We start from the raw sequence: 24,936 nt of genomic DNA on the forward strand, positions 1-24,936 counted from the left end.
TGTATTAATCTTTATTAATTCTCCACATTGTGATGTATTCGTTGCAATATCATATACATTAATTTCATGAATTTTGTAAACATTTTCGTTATATAAATGTCGACGAACGAAACGTTTGAAGATCGAGATGCATACAATCGTAAGAATCTATATACACATTTAATTGCTGTGACGTATGTATTCGTCAGAGTAGTTCATTCGAACACATCCAGCCACTGTAACCATTATCTTAGAAGAGGAACAATTATTGATCAAACGGTTCATCGGAGCATCACCTTATCCGCCAGACAAAACGTCGATCAACCGTACAGTAACGTGCAAGCCAAATAGCTGGAATTACTTTCGATCCCGCTGAGTAGCGGTTGCCTTCGAGCCTTCATCGGCTCGAGGTACGTGTCGCGGAGTATCCGAGGATGTTGTTCTTGCTTTCAACGAGCGATACCTCCACGCGAAACGAGTCATTCGACGCGATAGAAATAAAACGAATGGTCTCCAAAGATGAAGTCTACGATATATCGAATCTTTTTCATCGTCGCATACCGAGCCCCGATACGATACTACATGGAATAATTGATAATATCAGGACGGATATACACAGAATTAGTTAATCGTTTTAATTTCATCGAAGATTCGACAGCTGCTTATTACCAATCCCTAATTAAACATATTCCTTTGGTTTTTTCTAAATTAAACACAGTGCACAACTCGGTCTACCTTTCACCAAGTAGAAAATAAATTTCCATTATAAATTCTGAGGCGATTGATCGACGGGAGAGGGAAAAACGTAATCGAGGAAGTAATTTAATCGTTCGGGGATTTTTCAACCGTGGTTAACTCGCCAAGGATATATTATTTTCAGGCACGTAGAACGCGTTCTCCATTTAGAGTGAAGTAACCGGTGTCTCAGCGTATCAAGGAAGATAAACCGACCGGCGATTTCCCAGGGGATAAAAATTCAAATGACTTTATAGAATGATTACTTCCATTACCTCTACGCTGAAGGGTGTCTTTCATCGTCGGAAGTGGCCCCGGCCAAGGGTGTACTTATGTAACGACGTCATTTGTGAGCGAACGGACGGCCATGAATCTCCTAACACCTGACGCAACGCGGGTCAGCGTTCCTACTCGTTTTGCCTCGATTCCTTTCGCTGTTTTTATTTAAGTGACTATCCATCCTGACAGTGGTCCGCCGCTTCTATCTATCGTCCTCAATTTGTTTCCTCCATGACGCAGACCAACGTTTCGCTACGCGTTTCGAGATCGAACTCTCTTATCGATCCTACCATCTTTTTTACACTAATCAACCCCGTTTCCCCGAGAAGTGGGAGATAAGACTTTGGTTTTATAGGAAAATGAAGTCAGAATTTTCATTCTCGTTTTTTTTTTTATATATATATTTATGATATTAAAGAAATATTGACCGTAAAAATATTACGGCTTCTTATGCTGATGAGGTATCTATAACTATAATTGTCTATTTCAGACTTATAACGTATCATTTAGAGAGAAGCAGTTTTAAAATATAGTATGTTATCAATTTGTCCCGTGTTACCAAAATTGTCTTTTTATTTGATTTTGGAGCTAAATATGTGTTTCTTCTTTCATATTTAAACAAATCTTTTTAAATATCGCTCGCCGTGCTATTAAAATATTGATAATATTAAAATATTATTTGCTGTAATAAATCTGAACAAATAGAAAACGTTAAACAAACGTTTCGATTTCGATATTACTCAAGCACGCTAACATCGTAATTCTGTACACTGTTGATCTTCGGGTGATCTGTACCGCTCAACATTCCAGCTACGAATTATCCTGGTCCGGATGTGACGTCACACTCGCGGGTTACCACATTGGACTAGTACGATTTAATGCAGCTTACCTATCCACGTCCGTAAACATTTACACCAACTGAAATTATTGGTTTGCCGATTCGGTCAGTCTGCAACGCTCAAACTCACTGTATACACATTGTGTCCGATGTTACGTAACGTTAGCGTGTACTGCCTTACGTCTCTCTTTGCAGCGGGAAAAATTCAATTACCAAGCGAAACAACAGGGAAAGGTCGGGATTCCATCGTCTATCGTTATTGACTGAGGAAACGAATCTTTCTTTATTCTATCGCAATTCACTCAATCATTGCTTTGTCTGTTAATTCTTTGCATGTAGATGTTCAGCGCTAATACAATAATTTACCAACTAATAATAGTGGTAAATTGATAACTTGCAGAGTACGAGTTATACACTTTCTTTTTATAATTTTACAATTTTATATCGAATAAGATAATCAGACAATTCGCGGTCCGTAATATTTGATAGCAAAATTTCATTTGATTTATTATCAAAATTATTACTGTTATACAAGAAACATTATTAGCACTGTTACTCGGCGTATTATAAGCGACTTGTAAAATTTCGCTAATGATATTTTGTAAGTCTGATTTTCCAAATTTTAAAGGAACATTTTTAGAAACAATGTTTTTTACAATTGTGTTTATTCTATTCATTTGAATTTATAGAGAAGCATGGTTTCGAAGTGGTTCGTATCTAACTCTCTCATTCCAAATATAACTAATCTCCCTAATCTTTCATTTCACGTGATCCTTCGCGAGACAGAGGGCAAAGGTGCACCTACGCTAATCGAAACGAAAAACCAGCCAGTACGACCCGTATTTTCGCGCCAACACGTTAATACGGAATTAACACGACCGATCGCGCCCATCTGGATCTCGTTTCCAGTGCAAACGAGGGGAAAACCGGGCGCTAATTGAATTTCAATTCGATGCACAGCGACACTGATACACGCGATAAAACAGTCTCGGATCTTCCATTCTGATAAATACACGTTCGAGAGGGAGATGGTGAATGGCGATGGTAATAAGGAGGAAAAGAGGTATCTATATCGAATACGCGCAAAGGAACGTCGCGAATTCCTCTTTGGCGTCGGAGAAGTTTCACGTCGAAGGCATCCAAGCCCGACTATCCTTTTGCTCGGCTGCCAGCTTATGTAGACTATTCGAGTGGCTGACAAAGTCGAATTCGACGCCAGCAATCGGAGAAACAATTTTCTCGGCTGCTAGCCTTCGGTTACAAGGCAAAGGAAACGGCTACTTCGCCGATGGGAAATAAACGTAAAAGTTCGAGCTTTGTGACGCGCAAACTCGCCTGCTCCAGCGCCTGTGAGATTTACACGCGAAAGGATGCCTTCACAGATACTTCGGTCAAGCTTCTATCTTCTTCGAATACTTCTATCTTCTGTTTTACACCTTTGTTTCGAACAAGATGATGCTCTCGTTCTACAAGCGAATGTCTCCCTGAAGGGAGTCTCGCTTAAATTGTATAACTAAATTATTTTTGCTACTATGGAAGATAGGAAAAAGAAGATTAATCCGTTAACGATCAAACAATGGCTTGTCGTAATATTATACATATTTTAGGTCTTTTAAATTTCATGAAATTGTAAAATCTAAGTAGTGGGAATAATGATGGTTTTCTAGAATTCCCTTTTATAACAGTAATGTTAAAAGGCAGCATTCGGTAATGTAAATTGATAAAACAAATTGCAAATAAAATATTGCTTTAAGGTAATATTAGCCTGCAGAAGAATTATTGCATAATCTGCATAAAGAATTATTCTTTGAAATATCGTGAACGAATGGAATATGCAATATTTCAGCAAATCTTGTATTTCTACAAGTAATTTTACTAATTGATTCATCTGGATATTATTTTCTCAGTGTATTATTTTTACAAGTATCGACGTTATTCGTACATTACTTCGTTCATTGGAACGTCGAAATCAGTTTATACATCGACTAGCCGTACCAATAGTTCAATTAACCAGCTTTATTTTAATTGTGATCACGAATCAATCGTCATCTTATCCTCTATCAATTTCTTCGTTTGGATGAGTAATATCTCATATCTCGTCGATGCCGCATTATTATCAGAAATATCAGATAAAATAAGTGTGACTTGTATAAAATTTAACAAAGAATCAAACCTTTAAACAAATAGCTTTCCGAGCGTATGTTACGTTTATTGCCTCGTCAGAGTGCGGTCGAATACCAGTTCCGCTAAACTTCAACAGAGAAAACAGAAAAAATAGGTATAAAAGTAAAATCAATCGACGTTATTAAGCGACGAAAATCGTAACTGCTTTTAGATTGATTTTATTGGCAACGACTGTGTTTGCGCAATACAATCCCGGTAACAATCCAATTAGTATTATATTTCCCGATGTACTTTTCAATTGTGAGGATTTCACCGGTGTCTCGATTGAATTCCAATTTCGTCCTCCTTCACCGTCCTCGTCGACTTTTCCTCTTGTAAAAGCAGTCGACCAAGTTACGAAGATCGTTTCCGTAACTGTAAATATATTTTCAATCTACTGCATTTTTTCACCATCATTTTACGCCATTGAAGCGACTGAATTTATTATTAGATTGATACATCGATTGTCTTGTGGCAATTATGCGAGACAAATGAATAAAAGCCGAGAAACTAGAGAGGAGGATACAGTACGATGCGACACCGATAGAATATGATTTCCGTCTGTGTAGGCTGTTCTATTAAAATTGATGATACGTTCAAACTGCTTATTGTTCGATGATATACTCGAGACAATCGGTTTATGATACCAATCTTTTATTATTATTAAGATAAGATCATTAAGTTGAAGGAATTGTGAGAAAAGTTAATGAAATTTTACGTTTCTAAATATTAAGAAATTAAATGTCGTTAATATCATAAAGAAACATTTGTAAAAATTTTCTCTAGATAAATACAAGACCTATGTATCGTTTCCCGTATGTGTTTATGTTGTTCTTAGAAAAAGATACGCACAAGCTATTTTCTCGCCGAGCCTTCTAAATGCATCCTAATAACACGATGCAGTCGAATTTTTATTTGCCACGTTTCAAGAACAACTGCTGGCCAAGGGTTTCGTTTTAATTGAATTTTTATCTGGAAATCCTTTTCCTACCGTTTCTGTCTTGGCGCTATTTCAATGATATACCGAGCTTCGCCTCCTCTATCTGGCGAATAGCATCGCGGCTCCTCGTGTTTCAGTTTGTTAAATGGAAAACGCGAAAAAACATAGTCGATTCAGGTTGGTAACGCACGATATTCCGTGTGCAGGCTTATCTTACTCGATCATCGATCGCTTTGGATTAGTGTACGGAGAAACATTAATTTAATGGAGAAACAATTCGTGGCTGCTGGATGCTAGAAAAAGAGTAACTTTAATTCGATAATGTATGTCGGATATGTCGACCCGCCGTGAAATTAACTGCGGTTCGCGATTTAACGAATGAAGGAAATAATTCATAATTCGAGTAGTTGACTGAGTACTAGCCGATTTTAATCCGTTTTGGGCTCATCAGGAAGTGAGAAATTTAATGTACTCTGGTCACGATGCATTGCAATAAGTGGAAATATGTATGTGTGTATCGATGAGTCGTAATTGAAAGACAAAGTATAACGAAAACATGTAGTTAAAAAAATAGAAAATAATAAATTTACGAATAATGTATTTCTAAGAACGAAAAGGTTTTTATCTTACGAAGAAGTTTCCTGGCAATGTTAAAAATTTGTTACAATGTTCTCGGAAGATAAGAGAAAAAGGAAATTTGATAATACTCGTACAACATCCAGTATGAACCCGGATTATAATAACCTACTGTGATAATACTAATAGTTTCCCGTACAAGAGAACCTATAATTTCGATATGAAACAGGAACACCGATTTACAGATTCATTAAAACCGCAAAAACGACCATAAAGTCTATCGCGGACCATCAAAAATGGTAATTCGATGTTAAAAACCCAAAGGCGAGTTGAAAATCACACACCATGAAGATCATTCGGTTATCAGCGGCGATCGTCGAAGGCTGAAATCGACCATCGCAAACGAGGCCAAACAACAAACCAGCGACGTTAGCTGGAACGGTCGATCGACTCACAGGAACAATAATTTTATTCCCATTAGCCTGGATAATACCGTGCTTATTCGCATGCTCCTAATGCTTTCGGATGATTACGCCGCTATACCCATAACGCGATCACCGACCCAATCATCGAGCATCGGCCGCTTCCTAATTAATTATTAGCCAACCGTACTATTCGTTGTTTTCCCCGCTCGAAAAATTCGCTGATTATCGAATGACCGAAAAAATTCACGATCCTGCCGAGAAACCAATTAAATACGAGTTGCAGTGACGTGACTAAGAGAAAATGTTTATGGCAATTCCAAGCAATGCAACGGGATTGCTTGTATTAGGTCGTCCGAAAAGTTTCCTTCGTTTTATAAGGAAATAATGGATGCACGACATTTTCCGTTTTATATTATTTTATCGAATTACGTATGATCCATTTTGTTCTATCAAAATAAAGATCACAGATTAGGTTTCAAGTTTGTATAAAGATGCGTTGTTGTAAAAGACGTGTTCGTAAAAGAAGGACACTTTTCTGTTGCTAAATTTATTCAGAAGATAACCTATAAGTGTTGCATCGTCCCTGAAATTGTTGAGTAGAAGCGCGACAGGTGAAATGACAGATTACGAAATAGAAAGAGTTTTCTTTAAAACGAATTCAATGTTGAAACTCCTAGTGTCTTTAAAATAGTGCCTTCTGATGTCAATTAAAATACGTATCTTTGAATAACTTCCGAAGTTATACAACAGTGTTGCGTTAATTTCTGACTTTCCGAGACAATGCGTTGTACAGTCATTTACATCTGCATTAATTTATATGTAATCGAAAGAAGATTTCGACAAGATAATGTCTATAAATCAAAGTTATCGAATACTTCGTAAACGCTATAAAAATGTACAAGCACCTAAAACAATGCACAACCGAAAAATAAATCTTAATTTTTACGAGCAACGTGTCATCTGATCCGATGAATACACCGTTTCGTGACACTAAACCATCCAACTCGTTATTGCTGTCAGTGTAAAGAAAAGGTACGTGCTCCATCGACTTCGGATTGTAAAGTTTCTAGCTAACGAACTCTAGTCACGCACGATCCACTCGAACTTCGTCTTCGACTTCACTGAAGTTTTACTACCTTCGTTGTGCATATACATATTTTCTAGAACGAATTATGTATCATTTGCCAAGAGAGGAAAGAACATTCACGATAATCGAAACGGTTCGAACAGTCCACGAGCCAAGTATTTCAATGTACGTTGATGAATTAGTCAAAGTCCATGCTGTCGCTTCATCACCGACCTGTAAACTGTGCAACTTGATTAGCTTGAACTTTGGCAACTGTGATTGTTCCCCGAGCACATCCGACAGACAGGCGATGCTTTCGCGCAAAACGACCTAGAACCTCGTTAATTAACACTGTTCTGAGTGATGTCTCGATGTGCCGCCGCAACGCGATTCCCAGTCGGTTTCTCGATTTTACAGTAACTAGAATATAGGCTATCCCTGTCGACCTAACCCGCAACGATAGCTCGAATCCGATAAAAACTTCAGGCTTGCTGATTTCTGTTGACACGGAAGCTGCGAACCGTACCGAATAAATCAGGAACTTCTACGGATTCGACGAATCGAGCTTACAGCGTACTGAGTTTCGTTTGTATTTGGGTCAGAGTGTGCTGTTGAAGGGTTTGAAATAAGAGGTGAATATATACTGTAAATCTGTGGTTTGATTATTTGATACTTTATTCAATTTCTCACGTTATACATTATGTTACGTAAACAATGCTTATGGGAGGTTATTTTTATATTTGTATATTTTTTAATTGGAGCAATATTAAATGGCTGGCGATTAAAGTATATCTTAAACATTAATTGAAAGATTATAACGTTATGTGATACAGAAATTGTATAACTGTGTGCTAATTATTCTTTAATGTCATTTTATTTGGTTACCGTTGTGCTATTATATATTTTATTAATACAATACTGTACTTGAACATTTGAAATCATTTATTTGCGACAATTGCTACTTGCATAGTTAATATTAAATTTTTAATTAAACGAACGAATTGTAACGAACTATAACCTGTTCCCCTCGTATGAAAACGAAATGCTAGTTACAGAAGGTTAATGAAATGTGTTCATTCATGCATAAAACAGTATTATACTAATTTTCCATATTTATAACAGCAAATTATACAAACAAATTCTAATTTCTCTGTAGTATTGTTAAATTTAATTGGAGAACAGTCAAGATCCGTTTCATGAGACTAGTAAAAATTTGGGGAAGTTCATAATCTCGTAAGATACGAGAAATGTGCTACATTTATCAAAAAATGAGCCGTTTCTTGCGGGGAAGACACTCGAATACTCGAGGTTTTATGAAGGAATTGAATCGCTGGAAGTTTTCTAACGATGCGAATGAAAAACGAAAGAAACAGAAAGAGGAAAGGCAATAAGAGAAAACTGCAATTGCACTTCTTTTGCGTGTGTTTCATCAACCGTTTAACAAGTAGTTGGCAGAATTCTGTTTACAAAGTTGCTCGCGCCTTCTAGAACCTGTTCACAAGCAAACGACGCAGTTTCTTTGAAAAATCCAGTTAATTAAGAAAACTTAGTGAACGAGTTACGTTATTTATTGGAGGATATCGCTGGACACGATAACAAGCGGACGTGTACGTTCTATGATATCATCTATTAGACAATTGGAAAAAATTAATTTACATATAGGTATTTTAAAAATTATATATTTAATCCTATTAAATTTATTTAATTCTGTTTTTGAAAACCCCAAAATTTCCATAAAGAATTACGATATTTTTCAATTGTTCATAAGCGGAAAGAGCTTGCGGAGAAACAAATATTTGCTTCATCGTTCACGTCGTGAAATCGCACCTCATTCACGTAAAATCAAAGCCGTAATTTACAGCGACCATCTTAATCGTCTTATCTACCAATCCATTATTGATGGTACGCACGAAAATATGGATCAAATATGATTGCATTGCGTTGGAAATATGAATAAATACCGAACGAATGCGAGTATCAAGAGTACGTTGTAATACAAATACAAACTTCGGGATACGAGTAATCCTAGTGGATCAGCATGTGCACGAACATATTTGTGAAGAGTTGCATCAGATCGAAAATCGATTCAAATTGATCAACGTCTACATGCTTCGAAAGATTCAGTAAACTAAAATAACCATGAAATTTGAAATTGGGCTTTATAGAAAAATTCTATCTTTCTTTTCTCTTGGAATTTTTCTATCTACCTAAAGCTTAAGGTAAACGTAAATATTTCCATTTAAATATTAAATTTATATTTATTACAATATTTATCGTTGTTAAAAATGTACGCTGCGATTATGTAGCGTTTACTTGTAACTTTCAAAACCTTTATATTATATATAAATGATAACTGAATAAAGTATTCAAGTTTTGACGCTCAACGTCTCAAAAACGACAAACGCTTCATTCGTGTTGTAAATTCACTTCCAATTAGCGTTCCGAAGGAAACATTAAAAAGTCATGGTCGCATCTGCTGGAAGCAGCAGCAGACAAAATTAACTGTCGAGCGTGGCCGTGAAGAATTCTTGCCGGCCGTCGGCAAATAGTCGAATGAAACAATTAATACTTAATCGGGTTTTATTGGATTCGTTTTAATTTCTGTCTTAATGAAAGTTCTTTCAGCGAATTGAATTTCGCCCTGGCAAGCGCTGATGGGATTCCGTGATTTCTTCAGGCTCGTCGAGAATTAAACACGACAAAGGCGAATGAAACGCAACTACTGCTCGCGCGAGGCAACTGAAATTATTTAGAAGCTACGTTGTCGTCGACGACGACGACGACGACAACGAGACGACGAAAAGCGTTTCGCGATTTGCTTCAGTCTTAATTCAATCACGTTTATATTTTCGTTTTAATTACGACGAGCGTCGTGAAATTGTTTATAAGCTACAATGTTCTCTGATTCGCCTATATCGTTGAAATATAATTATTCTTATTTCTTATCCCATTTTAATTAAGTTAAATACTCGGAGATCTCGGTTTATAATCATTAAGGTACTTCTAAAATTTTTAATTTTTACATTGACAAAAAAAAAGAAATAATTCAGATAAGTTATTACGTTTAAAAATAATTTTGATATCTAAAAATTAACAAATTTCCGCTATATTTATTCACTTTCGACTTTTAAAACGTTATGTCCGTAAAAGAAAGTCTCAACGAGTATGAACGTCCTCCTTTTACGCGAAGAACGTGAAACGTTTCGTTTCATGGACAGAAAACCTCAACAGGGTCATTGTTGACCGTATGCGGTTCGATGATCGCGATCGAAATAGCTTGATGCCGATCTGGCTGGAAAACGTGCCGTGACTTTCGATTAGGTATCCGATCACGAGCGATCTTGCCACGATGAGGCGTATCGTGCGATGATGAACAACTTCCATTAAAGTTATTCACCATTGATAGTTGCGGAGGAAAGCGAAAATTCTTGTGAGCAAGAATCCACCGGATCTGAATGAAAGCTGTTCGCAAGATAGGAACATTTCATAAAAGAGATATGAAGAAGTCTCAGTGGACATAAAATCCGTCGAAAGAAATGAGAAAGTTGCCACATTAATATCTATTCTTTTCGAGATGAGGAAAAATGTAATTTTAAGAATCGTGTTTATTTCTGTTACAATGTTCAAGTATTTTAAATAATATAATATTCGATAAAAATTCGATAAAAAGAGAGTATATCGAATTCTATCGAATATATTGGACATATCGAACATATTATTATTATATATCGAATATTATATATTCTTTTTTACACCACAATAAAAATAAAGCACGATGCAAATTCTAATTCTTCGATATATATTTTGTTTATTGATTTCTGTTTACCGTAACATAAATTACAGAAAATTCGTAAGTATAGTTCGTTCGGTATAGACAGAGATCGCGTTGAAAAAGCAGGCGGAATATGTCGGTGCTTTCAGCCACGGCAATGAATGTACGCATTGAAACGAATAACTTTCATGGCACGGCGCTATCATTCGCGGATGATGTATAATTCCCGACGATTTCTGAATGTCGCAGAATTTTCTCACGCGTTCATGCGGCAAAACGAGTAGAACCCAAACCAAGGTTCACCGAGCCGAGACCAAATTCAATATTTTTCTATCGATTTGCTCCTTCTGGACACAATTTCCTTTCCTCCAGATTAACCACGGACAGTTTAATATTACAGGATATAATGCATCTTGGTTTAATTTCGAGGTAAAAGTAAGAGGGAAGGCGGCCTTCGTATGTCGAAAACAACCGCGGAGACAAAAATAGTTTCACGTGACGTATCGATACGCAAATGTATTACTGATAATTGACGGTACGCAGTTTGCAACGCGTCATTACGTACTTATCGATTTTTTTCCTGTCTCAATTTCCGCGTGGCCGTTCATTTGGCATAATTACACGGCTTTCGAGAGCACAGACGACACATGCGAGGCCTTTCGAGACTTTGAATGATTTTGGCCGTGAAGCCGATCGAGCCAAGTTCGAGTGCATGAAAAAACCTTAACAGTTTCGAAATTGGAGAACTCGCGCGATTATAACGATTGATGTCCATGAGTAAAATACACGAGCTGTAATTATAGCGAAAGCAAAGTTGACGTTCCGATGACCTTGATCATTTTAAAAATCGAAATATGGATCCTATTTTCTAAAAGTTTCTCACTTTTAATAATAATATATACGATTAGTGTTTCATTTCTTAAAAATCTAATATGTACAATAGTTGATGCAGTTGATGAATTTTTCTTGCATGTTCGAGTTTTCATCAACCATAAAATAATAATTGTCAAGATCAACAATAACACCATAATTCAATTTTGATTAATGTCACGATTAAGGGAACATATATGATCAAATAGAGTTCTAGTTTCCTCCGGCTAGCGCAATATTCAGCGTTGTAGCGTGTCATTGGCACGGGACAATTCGCGAGGATGTTGCAAACGACGAAATTTATCGCGTGTCGGCAAGTTGCTTCACAATGTTCACATACAGTGGTCACGGAAGAACTTGCACGTGCCGCGATGTCAGGAGGTGACACGTGCGTTGAATTAGTGTTCCACGTGTCTCGACAGTTTCATATGCGAGCCGCGCGTCCACGTTTCCTTCGACTATATACGTGTTAGCAGTTTTCGCGAGAGGATAGTACCGTAACCAGGATACGTGTTCTTGCGGATGAGAAACGGCAGAAAAAGAAAAATCTACGAATGCTCTTAACTCGTAGTCGATTCGTAAGTTATTTAGCTTCGTCTGGCAATTTCACGTGTCATTCTAACCATTTTTATGGCGAATCTTCTCTTGGAAGTACTGATTTGCTGCTTGAACACTATTCTCAAGTAGCACATACATATAAAGTTAAGATCATACTTTGATATAAATAGTCTGCTTTTGTCGTATTTGATCCATAATCCATACCACGAATAAGATTCCGTGTCCGAAAATATGATTGTTGTTAACTGGACAACAGTGCGCTTAAAGTAGATTTTGAACGTCAGTCAGACGTCGTTTGGTGTATCTGGAAATAATATTCTACGAATATATATCTTTAAAAATTCCGAGAGAAGAAGATATTTACCTAAGCAGAATAAAATATGAACAACATAATCCGATAATTCGATGCAACTACTAAATGCACAAGCTAAAAATATATTTACTTTGAAATTAAAAATTTTAATTGATAGATTGTTTAACTTTCGCAATGTTGATAAAATATCCAATCTTCCTTAATTCACCTTAAGCAAAAATGCTTTTTTTTCTGTGTTTAATTATAGTCTTCGACGAAATTTTCTCACTCGTCGCCGCTTCGCCGTAGCGTCGCGACGCTTAATTAAAAATAATAATTACCGGGAGAATGTATTTATTATTCGCCTTAGTGGTAGGTTTTACCACTAGAAAAGTTTACAGATAAACTCGAGTTTATAGCTAATTTCCCGGGCCAGCGTACTTCAAAGTGGAAGTTAACTACCTCGAACTCGTGGTAAATTACACGCCGGACATTAAGTGCCAAAGAACGTTTGCCACAGTTTTATCGCCGTTCTATATTTTCCTGCCGCTTATCTCGTTGGATATTAATTTTTCTCTCGTGTAGCACGAGCTCGGTCATGTTATCCGGCTGCTAACGTTCGCTCTGCGATTCCATTCCTCGGCAATTTTTGTCATTTTAAAAATTATTAAGAAAGCTTGAAAATATGCGCTGCATCGATTATTATATCTTTTAACGGATTACGGTGGATGTATATCTCAAACTAAATTGCAAGCTGGGTTTATATCATGAAATTAGAAGCGGGCTTAATCTTCTTTTACGATCCTTAACCAAACGAGGAGATTTATTACGGAGAAGCTTCGCGATACATTATTAATTGCATAATTCTAACCTGAATTTCAATTGCAGAAAAGTAATTTCAATTAATTAACGATTTTTATAAAAGTACCAAGCCTTAATTCGAAAGAAGAGGATATGATTTCAAAAAGAAAATGAATCTTTTAAAATAGGTCGGACGATATGCTTTGAAAGCTTCTTCAATGATGTAAAAGCTCATTTTTAAAATATATGTTTTCTAATGTACCGCGTCTGTTATACATCGCTATGAAGGTTTACTTACAAAGTTTTCAACGTTCCATCGAAAGATAAAATTATCTTTCACTTCCAATAGGAGATTTCACGTAACTAATGTATAAATCAATGTTTCACTATCCAATTTCCCACATTATTATGTTTTACTTTGCATCTCTTACTCAAAATTTCTCTCTATCTACCCTTATATTATCCAGAGGATCTTGTAAAAAAAAAAAGACGCAAACCATGAGCTTCTACCGAGGAAGATTTTATTTCATCTATTTCGCGTCCTTTTTAAAACTATGTAACTTTTATCTGACCCATTTTCCTTCGTGCAGACGGGAACGCCGATATAAATCAAAGCAGCCACTTGCAGTGGTTCCCGAAAACGCAGGTAAGAGATACCACATTGAAAAGTACGCAAAATTCACGGATATGCAACGACGACATTTTTCAAAACTTATCATCGACCTAACGTTCCGGTGGAAATCGAAATTTATTATTCATAGCGTTTTTACAATTTCCATTTCCTACAATTGTTACAAAAATATTGCCATATCTTTATATCCATCATAACATTTACATACTAATCAATCAGATCCATGTATATTAAACTCCGCATCATTTAATAATTCTTTCATCCAAAATTTCTAAAAATTTGATTATAAAAAAATTGTCTATATACATATGCATATATTGTATGCATTATACGACACAATTAAAAATTTCAGTAATGTCTGAATACTTGTGTGAACTGGCGATTGAAGATGAAATGTAGAACTTAAAGAAAAAATATTTCATTGAGAAATAAAGCCGCGTGCCAATAGTCTTCGTAGCCACTGTATTTATAGCAAGGCAAAGATGCGGTTCATTTAGAAGCTAACGTTGAGATTAGCTACGACGGTTCTACATAAATGCTGTGGTGGATCAAAGATCTTACAGTAAATGCCATTACGTTGTTGCCGAAGTTTCTTCTCGAGATGCTGTTACAAATTAGGATGTTGTCTAACAAACCAATTATCTAATGAATTTAGTCAGTAACCAATCGATTCTTCGATTTTCGTGTAACTATAATCCTCTGGATAAGTTACTTTATAATTCGAGAACGTATATATCGTAGTTTTTGTTACGGTGAAAGTAGCATTCTTTATAATAATACGTTTGCAGCTAATATAAGCTTAATGATGGGTGATTGTAGTTAATATTACAAACGAATGGATTAATCAAGAAACGCTCAAGGTTTTCTAGTTAATTAAGCGGCGAGCAATTATAGTTAGTTTTCAATCAATAAACCGCGTTCGGGCTATGTGGTTATTTGTCAGGTTGATCAATCGATCTATTAGGATCAGTTAACGTAACGAGTGATTTCTACCAAGCTAGAGATATATCGACAATTAATCATATACATATTTCTAATCATTCGAATTTATCTCCGAGGGACGATCGATCTATACATTCCACGATTTTATTTTAAGCATCGAACAAATTTCACACGTTTCGCCCCATTAATGACTATCATTACCATTATAAAACTATAAACTCGAATGAAAGAAAGGTAAATTAATCAATTGGTTTTCATTGAATTACTCAAAGTACAGGAAGATGTTTCTATCTTCCTATTGCAGCAACCCCTTCAATCTTAAAACCTATAAGAAATCGTATATTTAATCTTTAGAACCAAAAAATAGTTAACATGCGAAACTAACCAGCTACTTATTACATGTATAGAAAAAGCAGTACACCCAACAATACTTATCATTTCACGAACGCCAAGATGAAAGAACCGAAGGAACGCGTCGAACCTACGCACCGTAAACACGAGAAATGGGTCTACGGGATGAGTCATCGTCGTCGTCGCGACCAGCCAGCCATCCAAAGAAACGATCTTTCCTCTTCGTCCCGGTGGACAAGACGTGGCCGAGACAGGGGCTCGATGCTCACGGGAGATCGAATTCTAGTCGCATCTGCGGATTATTACGAGTCTCCCGCTTGCGTTTCAGCTGCAAAAAAAGAGACGAGAGGCACCGTCGGCGGACAGCTCTTCCGTCCATTATCGACGATCCGGCGTGCATATACGGCGCGAAACACGTCCTAAAACCGGTTCTCCCGATCGGTTCTGCGAACCGCATGCGCCATCGGATCCGGGTACCCACACGACTCCATCTCCGCCTTCTTCTTCGTCTTCCCAGCTCGACGTGCACGTTTCTCTCTTCCTTCTCCACAGTCTGTTTCCTCCGTGCGAACTTCACCGACACCGGGCCAGCCGAGCTTCTTTCCTGCCGCCGCCGGTTGCAGTTGCAAGCAGCGACTTCCGCGACCCGCGAACGAGATGTGCGGATGTGGGCCGGACCGGACTCGCGCCTTACCTACGCCATATTTTAGGCGTTAGGCGCGTCGTAGGCAGGGCCACGAACATGCATCATCGCGTTATCGCCTCTCTGTCCAACTCCTGTCGATAGTCTCTCGAGGAAACTTCCGAATGTCCGCGTGGTACATACCGAAGGTGGTGTTTTCGCGCTGAATTAGTTGGAATTATATTTCGCACGTAAAATTTAGCGATTTAGAAGATATAAAGGGATAAAGGTGTAGACTTGCAGAGTTAGGTTTAAGATTATAGTTTAGGAAGCTAAGTTGGAATGGGATAATCGTTCTGTATTTGACGATATTAAGAATGCGTAATATTAGTCTGAATCGTTGAACCGTTGGAAACATTGTATGTTTTTTCAGAGTTAAAAGTACACGAGGTTATATAAAAATCTTCTATTAAACCGCAATCTATCAGTTTAATAGCGAATGGCCAGAGTAGAACTTTGAACGTGTTAAATGTTTTTCTTCGTCTAAATTATCAAAATTTACACTTCAGCTTTGTTTCTGAGGCTAATTATAAGCTGGAAGAGCTCAACAAGTTTTACTTGACCAATTAACGCAAATTCCAAAGAACAATCGATTTTCTTAACAATCATTGCTAATTCGATACACTTTTTCACTATCTTTTCTGAACTTTTCTTAGAAGTATTCTTATACCGTCTCTCTTTAAATCACCCTCGCTTAAACAGGATTTCCAACTTTCGAAATTCAGCACTGCCAGAGAAAGATCACTCGTTAAAACGAGCTATTATTTCGTCAAACATGCTTGTGTTACTTTAAAACTTTCAATTATAAAGCAACTCTAAGCCGAATAACCCTGCCCATTTTAGTATTTATTAGCATCTTTCTCGTAACGTCGGTTTTCCTCAGGAAGGGAGTTCACGGGGCTTATGAGAGGGAATTAAGGAAATTTCGCCGCCGTCGAAACGATTTCGCGGAAACTTGGCGAGGATCGTGCGCGAAGGGAAGCGGAAGTTTCTACGGTGTACAGGCTGGCACACGGTTACCACGAAACGCCATCCATCACGAGACTGATCGTCGGCATGTATCACGTATTTTTCGAGGCTCTGTAAGTTGGAAACGTGCGCGGTGCGGCACTCGACACCCGGTTTTATCGTAAGCATTAGTTTCGTTCGCCTCTGCCCGTACGTGACATTACCCGACACGGATCAGTCAACTCTATCTCGTTCCAAACCCTCCATAACTCGAATTTCGAGAATAGAATTGCTATGGATTACGACTCTTTTATTTTGATCTGAAATCTAGAAACTGATGAAGTCATTTTAAAATTATGTTTTAGGATTAAATATTGTCGGAAGCGTCCTGTTGAACATTTTGTAAATATAAATTATCGCAATATTATTACAGAACTTCGTGGATTACTGATACACATAGAGTGCATTATATTTAAAAAATAGCGTTCGTTTGATCCTTATAAAATTCTTCATACCGAATTTCGTAAGTAAAAAGAACATTGCACCAGTTACGAATTAAAATTCATAAAACTTCCGACAAAATTATACTTTGAAATTATACGTATACATGTATACGTATTTGTAACGAAATACAAAACTACCATTGGTTTTAATTATAAGCGTAAAAGCGTATATGTAACGTAACCCCTTAAAATGAGTCGGGGTCGTTTAAAAATACGAAAAACAATTTGCAGAGACTAGGGACACGTCTCTCATAACAGCCTCGTAAATGGAACGGTAGAAAACATCAGATCCACAAGAGCTAACGCGAAGAACGTGGCATAAAAGCTCGCTGAAACGACGACAGTTAAAGGGAAGTTTAGCGTCGCGAGGCTGAGCCAAGGCGACCACCGAAATAAACTACGGAGCGACAGTTTCCAAGCTTTTTAAGGGGAATTCGAAAAGAACGAGAGACGGTCTTGAGTTGTAAAACTTTCCCCAGCATCGCGTGTTGTTGTCCATTCCGTGTCTATGATGTAATAGTCATAATCAAAACAGGATTTACTGTCTGCGCAGAAAGAAACGTTTCGCGCCAGACTAACGTTCTTTACCTAGCGCGCGCGAAAAAAGTTACGAGCTTCACATAGTCGAAACAATGTTACCAGTTATCTACGAATACACGAAGTTTGTAAAATACCGTTCTATTGATATTTTAACAAACGGTTTCCTCGCCAAGTTCGCTCATCGATCGTTGTAGCTTTTCGTAACGTTATCGAACTCGATGCTTAGAATACATCGAACCGTTCATAAATTCAGGAAAAAGAGAATAAATCTTTCAACTCAATTCGAATCAAAAAATATGCACGGAACGTCAATTTTTTCACTTCTGTGGAACTTGAGAATGTGTAGGTTACCACAAGCGATTGAAAGTCAGTCTTGATAATGAATATTCGGTACGGTCTCCGAAATAAGTCTTTTGATACTAACAATTTCACATTGTTTTCACATTGCAGCGTCACTGCTCGCTTACGTTGGGAAGCTTATAAAAGCGAGACTAACGAGACTCCAGATAAATTTATGGCGGAAGTTAACGTTGCGACATTCCGGCGCCGCTTTTGAGAAATAAGAATAGGTCTTCAAACTGGATGAATACGTCTTGTATTGTAGTGTCGCGAATTTCTAACGAATCGAGATACAATTGTCGAGTCTGAGATGAAGTTTGTTACCGAGGAAATATCTTATCGAGACGTTTCGCCAGTTTAGATAGTTGAACACGATGAATTTTTCCGACACATACCTTGGATATATAAGAAGAATATTTCGTGGAACGTGTTTCAAATACATAAATTAAAGTGGCGAGAATTTTAGCAAGATAATTCAAATTATTATTATATGACTTTGAAGGATAAGAGTTCGTTTGATTATTTGTCAGTAGAAAAAGAAAAAAAGAACGATATAACAATTTATTACATGCTTCGGACGTAACGAAACGGTTCTGTTAAGTAAAAAGCATAAAACACTTTTAATTTAAAACGCGCCTAACTTTTATACGGCGTGGTACTTTGGGAATACGACTCTGATATAAGAAGGCCAGAAAATTGAGCAAGCTTTGCATAATACGATACTTTGGAAACACTGTTTTGATAAAACACCGTTAGTAAATTCCGTTTAGCTCTGTGAATACTTGCTGAAATTTCTGCAACGTGACCTCTTCCATCCAAAGTGATACGTTTTCCATTCCACGCACTTCGAAATCTCCAAACAATAGCGAAGTTAGTAAAGTCCTACGAAATATTCGTCGAGATTAATTCTGGAATTGATAATAAGACGGAATAATGCGCAGCTTAACCCGATGTTGGCTGAGAAATGAGAGACACGGAACACGACGACGGCACACACCTCATCTGAGGTAACCAAATTTTCCGTTCTAGCTGGATTCGCTTGCCTTCGCCTAAAGTCGGTGAATGTTAACAAGTGAACGCGCGGCAGTTACGTAGCCTGCAAGACAGCGTGTATCATTAACCACAAAAGACCGGCTTAACCGTGCAACGCGTGCAGGTGCGCCCGCAGCGAATTTAGGTTAATCGTTCTGCCGACTAATCGTTAGATGTATACCATTTGCACGAGCTTGGGGAAGGGCTCGTAAAGCGTGCTCGTACAACGATTCACCCTGCTCCAATGGAAATGACGGGGCACCATCGATCGTTGCCTCCCTATGGATCGTTTATCTTTATCCTAACCTCGAGTACCATCAGGCAGGAAAGTTTACTTAGAAAATGTAGTACCGTGATACGAGTAAACGTATGAAGCAACGGAATTTTTAATACATAACTGTATTAGTTTTTTGCAATTCATTTATCCAAGCTGCCAAGAAAAATGTCTACGGTAATATGAGCAGACACGCGAGGCAACGATGTTTTGATAATTACGATGGTTTTTACCATTTAATAACAAAGATACTTATGCACGAAGATTAATCGCATTCGCGTGAAATCGTAGGAAATTGAATGAGGAATAGATGACGAAGACGATATGATAGCATTTAAAGGATAGAATTGATTACAGAGAAGCAACAATAATATTGAATTCCAACGTTGGGTACTTTAATGCTTCATACGAGTTTTGCTTGAACACCGAATCAAAGGACATCTTTATCCGTCTAATGAAAATTTTACACTTGATGGTTATCGCGAATGACGAACGAGTCGCGTAGCACGAAACATGTTAAAAACATATTGTAGGCGAAGACTGACTAATTGCTGCGTGTAATGGAACATTAAAAAAAAAATTCTACAAAAGATTTTGATGGAAGATACCTCGAACGATTGAATAACATTCGCGGTTATATAACAAAGTTTTCCTAACATCCAAAGTATAATATTAACAGATGGCCTATGAAATTTTTAATCTTTACGAGTTTCTGCTTCAATTACGATGGCTAGATGCAACGATCGTGTCGCGAACGATCGTGTAAAATTTTATGGTATAACTGACGGCACATTGACGCCGATTTATGAGACAGCCTAAAAACCAGCATCGTAATGGCTTCTGGCCAGGAGATTTCGAAAGGTTTCAATGCAGAATTTGCACGTGAGGAACGAGCGCTCGTTTTAATTATTCGTTTTTAATCGCCGTCGGGTGAGAAGTTTATTTACGATAATTGACCAGATATGAAAGATACAATTTAGTACCATTTCGAACGATTTAGAGCGCAGATTTACTTTTTTATTTCAAGCGTACATATATCGGGAATTCTGGTCACCAGTTCCTTACGGACGTAGTAAACAAGTTGGAAATGCATATTTCTAGAGTTCGAAGAAAAAGTTTATCGAGATCTTAATTTATTCGACAACTAATACTAGCTTCGAAAACGCTTGGTTGAGTAGTACGTTAATCATTAACAATTATATAAAAGATTCTCCACGCTGAATAAAAGAGTTAGTTTGATGGAATTTACTTATTTTCATCCTGTTACGCAACACTCAAAGGTTTTTCGACCATTAGCCCCAAAATGGTATCTCCTATACGATTCCCTATTACACTCTAAAATATCGTAGAACTATAGAATATCTCGCTATCTGGTAACAGAAGTGGGAAATCAAATACTTACAAATTGGTTTCAGAAGATTAAAGAAAGTGGTTAACTTCGATAAAGTCTCTTAAATAGGATTTCTTTGGTATGCGGACGATAAGAAGTGTTTCGAAAGGAGAACTCTCATGGAGAATTGCTTCCGAATCGACGAAATAAAATGAATCCATGAATATCGAGTCACCAAGTTATCAACTCAAAATGTATCCAAGCATCGATCATATTTGAAGTCAACATCTGATGATTACTAATAGTACGAACCATCATAGAATCTATCTAGGCGTATCGGCTGGAGTCAGGCTGAGCTTTTTGCACGGAGCTGCCAATATCAGCGCGCATACGGGCGCACGCCAAGTGAAAATTGATGGTTCCAAATCGGACAGGAAGATTTTTCCACGGTTCGCCGGTTATCGAGCCGAAGTGATAAGCAATGAAGGGCATAGGATACCGCCGCCGGCCCGTGGCCAGCGGACCGTATAATTTTCATCCAACCGTGCATTTCCACGTAGCCGATCCCCGCGTAGTCGATGTATGCGCCACGTCCACGCACCCACCGCACCTTACGATATATGTATATCGATGGGCGCGGCGAAAGTTCGTGCCGTTCTCCTTCGCGAATTCGCACCGCGCGTTCCTTTACCTCGCGAACAATTCACGTGATGTCGATTCGTAGGATGTAAAAGATGGATTTGCGACTAACGGAAAGGTCGGAAGAAATTCGAAAGAAATGTTTCTATACGAGAGATAGAAATCGCATGTGCTGTGAAGAATATTTTTGATAATATATATAAGAATATCTTCAAGGTAAGGGAAATAGGAATTTGCTGAAGCAATTTGTTGGTTCAGGTAGATTACAGAATTTCAAACTGCATGCAAGATGGATATATGGTTAATATCAGCTTGTCCCAAAAGTTTCTTTCGTTTTACAAGGAGATAGTAGATGCACAACATTTTTTGTTTCATATTATTCCATTGAATTACTGTTCTATTCTCCTTATTGTTCTATTGGAATAAAATGGACTATACATAATAAAAGAAAATGTTCATACATATTCACACAAGGATACGACTCTAAGAAGACCACGATATCCTCGATATCCTGGCCCTTTTTTGCACTGCCATAGCCATCCCCTGCGACGAGGTCGGACATCGCGAGATTTATAACACGCGCGCACCGTTTATCAGTGTACGGGTATCGACGTAACGCGCGCGTAATGCATCGATGCCACGATACCATTAATTGCCCGAAAGACTCGAACGCCGGCTGTAATTTATCGGTTTGCTCGGATTAACCCGCGACGAGACACCGTATCTCCGTTTACATAAACCAATTTAAACGCGTGTATTCACACGTTGGCCCAACACCGTGATCTTGGATCTACGAGTCGAAAGCGAGAAAGACCAAACTCTCAGAAACGTTGAAACTCGACGATGGAAGCCTCGACGCGACCGGAATACGTACAAGGCAAACAAGCACACACACATCGGGTAAATAGGCAAAAAACTCGATGATCCCGTGAAAAGAACCGCTCTATAACCGGCCGCGGCGCGATTCCGATATACTTAGAGGCACACGTGTATAGGGGTAAATCGTTGGTCTTTTCAGCGCGTTCAGCCGCCGGTACATGTTCTAGGAAACGAGAGCTCAGCACTTACGTGCTCGTAATGCAACGGATAAGGGTGAGGAGAGCATGACCGGTATGCGCTTCTTCGTGAATCTAATCCCCGAAGCGGTGAAACACCGCCCACGCCAGAGCCGAGCTGCATCGAGATTTTCTCGCGAACCACGCTTTCTCTCTATACCGGTTTTCGAGGAGGCAGAGGCTGGGGGCGGCGGAAGTGACGTCACATAGGGGCCACGCGTATATCGCGGCCTGCACAGTCTCGAGACAATGACCCATCCTGGCTTCCTCTTCTCTCTCTCCTCTTTTCCTACCCTTCCGCCATCTTCACCGCGAGCATTCTCCAAAAGCTACTCGCGCCAGCTTTTAGCTCGGCGAGTCTTCTAGAGGGTTGACGTCGAAATCTTCCAAACGCACCCGAGTTTGGATTCTATTTAATACACAGAGAGTTCGCTGTTGGTTCGGGAACTGCTCCGCTCTAAACAATCCTTTCTTTTGGCTATGCTCAGGTATATATATATATATATATATATATATATATATATATATATATATATACCTGTCTTTCTCTCGTTTTCAGAAGACAGTCAATTACGAGCGCGTTTTATCCGCGCGCAGGTTACATTCTTCTCAATCTTTCGTCAAAGAGCGACGCGCCTTTCGTTCGCCTTTATTCCGTCTATCCCCGGAGCTCTTTGTCCGTCTTGGCTGATTCGCGTACGCGGAATAGTCTCGACGAGATGTTTAATCGGTTATGAAATTTGCACGTTGAAACGTGCACCGGTTTATGGGGCGCCGATTCTAACTTCATTGCCGGTGGACTTATTAAAAAAGTTTCGTCGGTCTCTTCCTCCTCCTGACGGACGCTATGTTGGCTAGCGCGAAGAGGAAATAGTCGGGAAGAACATTAGTCGAGAGATGAAAGGAGAAAAAAAAGAAGAAAAAAGAAGAAAGGAAATCTAGAAAAGAAGTAGGGGTGAGAGCGACAGACGGGAGGATGAAAGAAAAGTTACGGTTTTAACACAAGTCAGAATGCGACTAGAGAGAGTCGTTAGACGATGGCATAGCGTACGATGTCTGTCTGATGGACAGCTCGCGAAGAGACAGTGCGTAACACAATCAATTTCAACGACAAACGGTATTTTACAATGGAAACCAAATGAAAACCGAGGCGAATAACGCTTCCAGAGGAACAGAGGTAAGAGGCGTTCCTTCTATTATATTCACCGGGCAAATTGCACTTCATCGTTTAAAATACTCGACGCGGAAAACGGCGGACAAAGGAAGCTGCAGTTAACAGACAATTGGCTTGTCTGGTAGCTACGGCTGGAATTAAATATTCAGGTCGTTCGGCCCGTTCAGCCAGGTATAGCAATAATAACTTCCAAATTGAGTCACTGTCAGTGACTTACGACCGTTTCATTTTCGACGTCGTCTATTATAAACGACGAAAAGCTGACGTTTTCCCAAGTACATGCACGTATGCATGCTGCACATAGGTAAAACGGAAACTATTTGGTGTAAAGAAACCGAGTGACGGATTCGAAGACGGCTTCGCACGCAACCAGTACGCGACGACTTCGTAATTACTGACACATTGTGTCCCGCTTAACGTTTTGTTTTCTTTTGTTTCCTTTTTCGTTCGAAGACACGGCTCGTGTTCGTACCCCTTAATGCTTTCAGCAAGCTCGTTAGCGAACTCGTTCCCGTCGAAATATGCAAGCATCGCTTTGTATCAATGCCACGGACGCAAATGATGTGCAAGTTTAGATTAAACATACACTTGAGAACTTAAAAGGCTATGTTATTATTATAATAATAATTATTATTATTATTTCACGCCTCGGTCGTTACTTCGCCGGCGTCGTGTAGATGTTTCCGAATAACAGCGGAGACAAAAATATTATAACTTCGTTTTAATTCTTGACATTTCTCGATGATTTCTTTTTCAGAAATTGTATTTTTATATTTCTTCTATGTACAATGAAGTACGTAAAATTTCGTAAGATTTTATAACAGGATACCTATTTTACGGAATATTAAATTATTGCCGCTCTATGACACACAGGTTGTAATCATCCCTCGCAATAACAGGGGTTACAAACAGCGTAGATTAGATTCATCAACATCCTCGTCATTTTGTAACAATACAACCCTATGAAATATAAACTGTTCCGCTTGCATAATTTCTCTATCCATTTGCTTGTTTGCTTTAAAACCCGGATAATCATACGTGACAATAAAGCTGACTTAACATATTCGGCTCTTTGCGATATTGTGCTGTAGCGTTAATTTATGACAGATAATATACCGACGTGCGCGCGTGCCCATTCACCATTCTACGTCATAGGAGTTACAACAAATAATATAATGTAAATTGGTTACGGAACAATTATA

The 24,936-nt window shown here is 38.3% G+C and overlaps 1 protein-coding gene and 1 long non-coding RNA gene across 8 annotated transcripts in view; both read right to left on the bottom strand.

Annotated features, from left to right (window-relative positions):
- Positions 1-24,936, bottom strand: part of Kug (FAT atypical cadherin kugelei) — a 496,927-nt gene that overhangs the window by 296,011 nt on the left and 175,980 nt on the right. The window lies entirely within an intron of this gene.
- On the bottom strand, positions 12,276-13,676 carry LOC139988535 (uncharacterized). Its single transcript, XR_011800158.1, has 3 exons — positions 13,593-13,676; positions 12,566-13,235; positions 12,276-12,505 (listed from the first exon to the last, which is right to left on the bottom strand). It is a non-coding gene; the product is annotated as an uncharacterized lncRNA (long non-coding RNA).

The sequence above is a fragment of the Bombus fervidus genome, chromosome 1, assembly GCF_041682495.2.
Source record: "Bombus fervidus isolate BK054 chromosome 1, iyBomFerv1, whole genome shotgun sequence".
NCBI lineage: Eukaryota > Metazoa > Arthropoda > Insecta > Hymenoptera > Apidae > Bombus > Bombus fervidus.